This window comes from Notolabrus celidotus, chromosome 23 (assembly GCF_009762535.1).
Source record: "Notolabrus celidotus isolate fNotCel1 chromosome 23, fNotCel1.pri, whole genome shotgun sequence".
Lineage (NCBI taxonomy): Eukaryota > Metazoa > Chordata > Actinopteri > Labriformes > Labridae > Notolabrus > Notolabrus celidotus.
In genome coordinates this window covers 26,349,451-26,359,127 of record NC_048294.1, presented here as the reverse complement: position 1 = coordinate 26,359,127, position 9,677 = coordinate 26,349,451, and positions in this window count along the sequence as shown.

The following is a 9,677-nucleotide window of genomic DNA, read 5'->3' as shown; positions in this document are numbered from 1 at the left end:
AGAATGTTTGTATTCTTCTGAAACACTGGAGCAAAATCAATCCAGTGTTGTTTAATGCTCGGAGCAGTAAGTTGTGTAGAGATTGTTTTCCAAAGGCAAGCGTTTGCCTTGGAGAACCTTTGTGTACACTCCCGCAATTTATCTAATCCCAAGGGTGAAGTGGTGATTCACTCAACGCATGTAGAGGCAATTAAAGCTGATGTTGAGGATTTAAATTATGCTCACAACCATCTGCATGACATTCGCTCTCTTAGATTGCTCTGTGAGCATCAAAAGCATGCTATCTCTCCAGAAACGCCTCAAAATCTTTGTAAGAAATCCCATAAAATATCCCCTCAACCCATCCTCCACCTCCAAGCCCTCACCCTTTTAATTCCCTAATCATGTTTATGCAAATTCCATGTGTATGTAATGTGTGTACATAATAGATGCTCCTATCACCTATGGGCCAGGCCCTCCTTATGTCAGTTTCTCTATTACAGGAGGCTGATAGAGTCTATGGGGTCCTCTAATGTGGGAGCATTTTTTTTATATTTTGGCATGATAGACAATTATGCAAATACTGTACTATAACCTGGGGTGCTTTTTTACTTTTAGATAGAGAGGCAAAATAATCACCAAAATGTGATAAAGGCTTTGAATTATGATTTCTTAGAACTGATAAGCTTTCTTGTCCAACAGAGCTGAGTCTACTCTTGTATTCTTGAGTCGTGGTTGGCTTGTTCTCAGTTACTTAATTTAAAAAAAGAAGATCCTTCACTCCAGAGTTAAAGAGACTGTTTCTCTGTTTGTGTATAAATCAATGTCAACACATTGTTTAGCCCCAAAAAACAATCCTTTCTTAGAAGTACAAAGAAATAACCTAAAACCAACCAAATTGTGACTGTTCAACCAATCAGTCGATCAATCCTTATTTGTATACCGCTATATCAAGAAAAAAAAATTATCTCAAGACGCTGTCTAACATGAGTCTGGTCCTGCTGGAGGTTTCTGCCTGTTAAAGGAAGTTTGTCCTTGCCACTGTAACTTGCTAAATGCTGCAAAGTGCTCTGCTCATGGTGGATTAAGAAGAGATCAGACTGAGTCCTGTCTGTAAGATGGGACTGGATCTGATCCTGTCTTGATGTTGGGTCTTTAATAATAGAACATAGAGTACGGTCTAGACCTGCTCTGCTTGTATGGGACGCTGTTTGTAAAGTTGTGCACATAGCAACAATCCCCCACTTTTAACATTTATATTTAACTTTCAACATTTATATTTCACTTTTAACATTTATATTTAACTTTCAACATTTATATTTCACTTTTAACATTTTTATTTCACTATTAACATTTATATTTAACATTTATATTTGATATTTTGATTTACATACAACATTTATATTTAACATTTTGATTTATATTTAACATTTATATTTAAATTTATATTTAATATTTAACATTTATATTTAACATTTATATTTAACATTTATATTTAACATTTATATTTAATATTTAACTCTTATATTAAACTTTTTGTTTCATATTTAACATTTAGATTTAACATTTAACAATTTTATTTTGTTTTAATATTTAGATTTATATTTAACCTTTATATTTAACATTTATATTTATATTTAACATTTAACATTTATAGCTAACATTTTGATTGATATTTAATATTTTTAATTATGTTTAACATTTATATTTCACATGTAAGATTTGTATTTAGATTTAATATTTAACATTTTTATTATCTATTTAGCCCACTTGTCTGGTATCCACAGGGTATCATTTATTGGACGACGGATAAGAGTTCATGATGATGTTGATTAAACTGCTTTCCTTTGAGACTCAGATTTATACAATGGGATTCCTTACCAGCATTGAAAGACAAACAAAACTGGGATCACTTTGATTCTGACGCTAACATCGGAGCAAGCATCCATCCTACAATTTGCTAAATAAACTCCATCCCTTCTCCCTGTAAACGATTTCCTATTATAAACACATGTTGGAGATGAATCACTCCTTAGTTCAACTCTCAGAGAGGACATTTCAGACAAGTTCCCCCTCCTGTTTTCCATTTGGCTGTTTAATTGTCTCAGCGCTGTCAACAGACTATCAAGGTAATTAGCCATGACTGCACAACAACACAATCAGACAGACAGGAATGAACTGCAGCCTCTGAACATGATACTTAGAGAGGGAATGGGTGGGAACGACTTAATGTGGGCGCATGTATGCACACACAGGTTTATACACATCCGGGTATGGGTACAGGTACACACACACACACACACAACCTTGCACACTCATTACCGTACCCTCAGTACATAGTTCCATGCCACGCATTATATTTCCTTCGCCAACCATAACCCTCCACCCACCTCCTCCTTAATCCGTCTACCTCTTACAACTCCCTCTCCCTCTCTCACACACAGTTACAAAACCAAAACCTCATTTCCTCTGCGCCTCCAGCTATAGGAGCAGTGTTAATTGCGAGAAGGTGGGGAGAGAGAGCGAGAGTGTGTGTGTGTGTGTGTCAGTTCATGGGTTCATACGCTTTAGAGCTGCGTGTGAGTCGTTGAAACAGTATATGTGTGTGCTTCTATATGTGAGTGTTGGTGCTCGTTTCTTTTAAGTGTGTATGCGGTTTCTCTTATGCCAGTCTGGGCATAGCTCCAGGGTTTCCTGCGCCACCTGGGCATCTGTGAGTCCCAGTGCCTGTCACTGGGTACCGTCCCAGCTGGAGTGTGTATTTCACTGTGTGTATAGGTTTGGGCTTGCGTGTGTGTCAGCCGAGGAGGGGCCTCCAATGATGAGCCTTTAGTGCCAGCAGCAAACACTATTGTCTTATCCATGTCTTATCCTTTGAGCCATGGGGGCCCATACACAAACACACACACACACACACACACACACACACACACACACACACACACACACACACACACGCGCACACACTTAGAGCGTACATCTGGTTCCTTCACCCTGCTTCTTCTCTACACACTGAGTGGTTTCTTCCCTTTGAACAACATTACTAATAAAAAAAGTCACAAGGAATTAAGAGAAGGGGGGAACGAGAATTGGATTTAACAGCCATCATTAAGTATCCAATGAAGCTCTCTGTTCCCGCTTGCTTAGGCTATACATACACCATTAGTTGATCATGGAGGATTTAAAAGTACCCTGACTCAAAGGTCATCTGCCTCCATTGAGCAGGACTAATATTAGATTAGCTCTATACCACTATGTGAATAAAATAAGAAAGGGCATATCGGGCAGAGTAGAAAGGAAAAGATTATATTGACTCTTGGGTAAGCATTGTCTCAGAAAACTGAATTTACAGCGAAGATTCATGTTTTTCAAAGAACACTTTGGTTTAAAAATGGATATTAGGACTCTGAGGAAGGTTAAAAAAAAGCAGACCTCGTCTAATTACTGTTATTTTGTAAAGGAAATAGAAGCAATTGAATGTTTTGTGGCAGAATATTTCTGAGGTATATCTGGAACTCTTAGTAAAGTAAAAGTAAACACTTCAAGATCATTTAAAAATGAGGCCGAAGGAAAGGGTGTGTTTGTTTTGATGGTGGTACCTTCAAATGTAATGGGTGGTTATACATGTTCTAATAACTGATAGGGTAACAAAGTTAGGGGCTGTTACAAATAGAGGGCTAATGTTGTATGGCTTATGAATGGTAATAGACAGTGGTGGACAGTAACAAAGTAAATCTACTTAAAGCTAGGGTTGGTAGTCTTGGAAAACTAGCATGAATTTGAATGTAGCATTTCCTCATGACTCCGTCTAACCCAAGCGGCAAACTCCGGTCTCAAACGATGAAGCCAATGCGGAAGTGATATAAACTGCAATACATCGAAAATCCGCTTGAGGCTGGCTGCAGAAACACCGGAAACCACATAGACATGAATGGGAAAAAGACGATCTTTGCAGCATTAATAAACATGTTTACAGCCTGGTTCAAAAAACAGCTTGGCCCTACAACGCTAATCTCTCTATCGGCATACACTGTACGGGGGGTGAATTTTTTTCTAACATGACGGTTAAGAAGATATTAAGATTATGAGTTTTGCCCAAATAAGGACATGACTGACGTGACTCCCGCTCGGGAACACACAGCCATTGGCTAAGAGACTCACACTACGTCACACTCTGCCTGGTTGAGTTCCGCATTACCAATATGGCTGCTGCCGTCGATTTGCTTCAAAACAGCTCTCAGGAACAGATGGGTGACGTCACGGATACTACGTCCATATTTTTTACAGTCTATGGTCTAACCCCTCCCCTCCTCCCTCGGCGCTCCTTCAAAACGACGCCCCCACCGCTCACATGCACGAGCGCCGCTGACTTGCCACCATATGATGGTGACTGATTCAAAACCGGTCCTCACCAAAACATCATAGTGAAAGTTAAAAACACAAACAAACATGGCTGCTGTTAGTACTCACAACTGTCATTCTAGCATTATCCAGTTGTACTGGTGACACAGTATCAGGAGAAAAGTTATAACACATATATAACACTGTAACAGCTCTACTGTTTGTTAAACGTGTTCAGTGAAGATGTTCTTAATTCCTACAGTGTTGACAGTCAGTGAAGGCATCAGTAGAGGTGTAGAGTGTGTGAGCGGGAGAGAAGAGAGACAAGGGGAGAAGTTCTTCATTCATTTAAACATTGATTGTTGTTTTGTTGGTTGACATGGTCACGGCCGACAGTGACCGGTTATTAAAGCTTAAGTGTTCACGAATCGGCTCGTCATCACTACAGTGTCCGGACGGATGCTACGATACATATACATTTTTGTAGGACTTACTAAATGTCATTAATTCTTCTGCTTGTCAGAGCCCCGTGGTGAGAGCTTTTTAGACTCTGAGCAAAGCACCTCATCAGGTCAGAGGGAACAGGCCCAAGGTCGAGCGAGAGGGGCAGTCAGTAGAGTCAGGGGAAGCAGAGGCAGGAGACGGGGACTCAGAGTGCACGCCGGGGAAATGTACGCGCAGGAGGCGGGCAGAACGGCAGAACAGGATTTGATTGGTTTAAAATTTTGGCACCCAAAAAACGGTGATTGGTTGGTGTTTTCCCAGGTTTACTCCGGCTGTAGATAGCAGCTTTTCTTCGCTCTTTTTTAAGAACACATTATGTATTGATTACCATCAGGACATAAAGATCATTTTAACCAGTATGACAAAAAGTGGATCTAAATCTGATTACCAACCCCAGCTTTAAGTACAGTTTTGAATATCTGTACTTTACTTGAGTATTACTTTTTGAGGAACTTCTTACTTTGACTCCATTTAAAGACAAATCTCATCCTTTTGACTCGTCTACATTTCTATCAGTGCTCTAGTTACTCTCTACTTTATCTTTGAAGTCAGCTGATGAGTCTTCTTTTCTATAATCAGATCCCAAAGACTGTAAACTGTTGGTGTCCTTGTGTTTGGTTTGTCTCAGTGGTGTAGCCGTACCTGGGTTGAGCGTAGATCAAACGTTCTTCAGATCAGTGCGTTCATTTAGTCGTGGTGATGATGGCTATGACTGAGAAGGATGATGATTCTCTACCTGAGCACCACGGCCATATTTTAAACCCACGTTTGAGCTTTTGAAATAAAGAATGATTGTTTGTATTGTTGTAAATCTCTGATCTGTTTACCACACAAACTTCATCACAGCCTCCAAAACATCAGCATCTAACCTGAGAAAGCATGTGGAGGTCTGGAGCTAACACACTGCTTTGATTCCAGAGGAACATTGTAAACTTGTCTGTGCTTGTAGTAACTTAGTTTATATTTCATGGTAGACTTTTTACATATGAAATCATGTTTTCTAAATAAACAGAACAGAGCAGAATGTACATCCATGCATTCTTGACTGACCTCATGCTTTGTGAAAATACGTTTAGAGGTAGTGGATGCATTGTGTTAGACAGCTTTCTTTCCAAAAATAATTAAGACAGTAAAAAGAGAGTTCACCATTGCTTCCAATATTTGCTATAATAACGATTTCAAATGAAAACCAGATGCAATATCTTCTTTATCTTTGTGATCCTAAAACTGAAGCGTTCTCTTTTGATGACGATCACAAAGCTCACACAATTGTTGAAAGTAATTTCAAGAGCTTTTTAGGTAGAGGTCAACAGATTGCAGTATGAAGAAACACACCAGGGTTGAAACAATACACCAAGCCCGGGAACAATAACACTTCAGGCCTCAGGCACCTCACACACACACACACACTCACACACAACACTCCCGTGTCCCACTGTTGCCCCAAGGTTGAAACTCTAAACTAATCACCCAGTACTCAGAGGAGGCAACAATCTAATACTATACACTACCGAGCTAATCCTACCACACAGTTCTTTCTTGTGTAATGTGTGTGTTCAATTCTTGTGTGAAGAAACAAGAGTTCTGTTCTAAGATGAATTAAAATGAATAGTTGAAAAGTTTCCTAATGTGTTTTTTTTCTTTATCCTCAGTTCTGTGTGTGGGATTGCAATTTGGTTCCAACCAACATTGGATTAAAACTTAATCCAAAAAGAGACTGTAAGAGAATATGTGTACTAGATGTTTACTACGATTTAAACATCAGTACAAAATGCTTTGATTTGGATTTCAATCAATGGAAGAATAGCTGTTAAAGCTGGGGTTGGTAGCCACGGAAAACTAGCATTAATTTGAATATAGCATTTCCTCAGGACTCTGTCTAACCCCTCAGGCAGAACGGCAGGACAGGATTTGATTGGTTTCCTAATATGGATCTTAAAGGCAGGGATTGGTTGGTGACCTTTATTGTTACAGACCTTTCTGGAGTCCCTGAGCTCCCTTGTCTCGTAGGTTCCTCTGAGCTGCCTGCAGTGGACATTCCAGACTCCAGCTGATACGGACGTGCTGGACTCCAGCGCAACAGCTACTACTACTCATCACATCACTTCTACTACTTGTATCCTCTTGTCTAGATCTTTGCTTGTTTTGTTCTTGGTCTCTTATGTACTTCGCTTTGGATAAAAGCGTCTGCTAAATGACATTGTAACATTGTAACACTATCACCGCTCCCTCTTTCTCTTACTCTCCTCTATCCCTCTTTCCAGACCCAACTCGGTCGAGGCAGATGGCTGTCTAACATGAGTCTGGTTCTGCTCGAGGTTTCTGCCTGTTAAAGGAAGTTTTTCCTTGCCGCTGTAACTAGCTAAATACTGCAAGGTTCAATGCTCATGGTGGATTAAGGTGGGGTCAGACTGAGTCTTATCCTGTCTTGGTGTTGGGTCTCTGTTCATAATTTGACATAGAGTGGTCTAGACCTGCTCTGTTTGTAAAAGCGTCTTGAGATAACGTTTGTAGTAATTTGGCTCTATTCAAATAAAGATTGATGAATGGATGGATTAATTGATTAATTGATTGGTTGGTTGATTGGTTGATTGATTGGTTGATTGGTTGGTTGGTTGATTGGTTGGTTGGTAGATTGGTTGATTGGTTGGTTGATTGGTTGGTTGGTTGATTGGTTGGTTGGTTGGTTGATTGATTGGTTGATTGGTTGGTTGGTTGGTTGGTTGATTGGTTGGTTGGTGTTTTCCCAGGTTTACTCTGCCTGTAGATAGCAGCTTTTTTTTACCTCTTTTTTAAGAACGCATTATGCATTGATTGCCATCAGGACATAAAGATCATTTTAACCAGTATAACAAAAAGTGGATCTAACTACCAACCCCGGCTTTAAGATGCTTAGGCCGTGCTTTCTCTCCCTTTTTCTACCTCTGCTCAGTGTATAACCCATCAAAGTTTACACAGTAACATCTTTCTGTAACACTGCTGCCTCTTATAGAGCATCTGGGCCAGGATAATAACCCAGGTTCTGCATCCCCAGCAATATCCCCCCCCCCCCCCATCTTACTCTTTGTGGGTGTATTCATAGTTTGCAGTATTTGGACTTTGAAAGAGGGTTTGAAATTGCTTTTTGTTTGAAAAAGCTTTAAATTCTGCAATGAATGTAAAGTGTAAATGCACCTATCTTCTGTTTTCCCATTTGAATGTGTGTCCTTTAATGCCTGGAGGGGCTCACTCTCAATTATATAGGTACATGTGTGTGTGTGTGTGTGTGTAATGGGTTTGGAGAGTCAGTGGGGGTCCCATGAGGCTGATTAGTGGACCCTACCAAATGTCATTAGAGTGTAATATAAAAGCAGCCTTGGTACTAATGCATAATAAAGTGAATGGGCTGTTACATTACCACAGTGTCCAGACTCGGCCGGTTGGCACGTAAGCACTTCATTGGTTTGTATTCATGTATGCGTGTGTGCATGTAATGGTGCGACATCAATCGCTGAGGAACAGATGACATAAACAGAGTAAGTGTTGACAGGATGCCAACATGAGTGTGTGTGTGTGTGTGTGTGTGTGTGTGTGTGTGTGTTTGTGTGTGTGTGTTTGAGAGAGAGAGAGGGAGAGGAAAGAGTGAGTGGGACCTTTCAACTGTGTAAGAGATCTTATATTTATGTTGTGTTTTAAAGGTAGCCTTAATGTGTGCATACTAAGTGAATGATCACATGCATGTATCATACACGATATGTGTAAATGTTCTTTGTGCATGCATGCACTCAAATATTCAAGTACATGAGCAGTGATTTGTGAGTTAAAGCCTCTGTAAAAATAAAAATAATATTTAAGATTCACATAGAATATAATAACTACATGTGTCATCAAGCTTCAACAAAAATCTGAGTGAAAATAAACATCCATAAATCTGAAAAATCTCTGTTCAAAAACATCTTATTTTACAGGTCAGAGCATTTCTCAGGACTGTGTGGGCGTGGCCTAACTCTTTGATTGACAGGTCAAGAGAGAGTTCACAGCCTGCATGTTTGAGCCGTCTGACTCTGAATCTAAAGACATCAAAACTCCAGAATCTGAAAATAATTAATTTACAATGTTCTCTGAGTGCTGAGTCACTAAATACTTCAGAATCAGGACTTCTATCATTTATTAGTTTTATCACTCCATAGTCTCCGGGGCATCAGGACCATGGGACGCCCGGAGCAGAGGAGGCTGAAGTGTAGTATGTACACGCAGAGGAGCTCGGCTCCGGGTGTCAGGCGGAGCTGTTTGTCTAAACTCTGAGCTGTTTGGGGAAAGTTAGTGAACCGGTCCTGGGGACAGTTAGTGAACCGGTCCTGAGGAAAGTTAGTGAACTGGTCCTGAGGAAAGTTAGTGAACCGGTCCTGAGGAAAGTTAGTAAACCGGTCCTGAGGAAAGTTAGTGAACTGGTCCTGAGGAAAGTTAGTGAACCGGTCCTGAGGAAAGTTAGTAAACCGGTCCTGAGGAAAGTTAGTGAACTGGTCCTGAGGAAAGTTAGTGAACCGGTCCTGAGGAAAGTTAGTGAACCGGTCCTGAGGAAAGTTAGTAAACCGGTCCTGAGGAAAGTTAGTGAACTGGTCCTGAGGAAAGTTAGTGAACCGGTCCTGGGGAAAGTTAGTGAACCAGTCTTGGGGAAAGTTAGTGAACCGGTTCTGGGGAAAGTTAGTGAACCGGTCCTGGGGAAGGTTAGTGAACCGGTCCTGGGGAAAGTTAGTGAACTGGTTCTGGGGAAAGTTAGTGAACCGGTCCTGGGGAAAGTTAGTGAACCGGTCCTGGGGACAGTTAGTGAACCGGTCCTGGGGAAAGTTAGTGAACTGGTTCTGGGGAAAGTT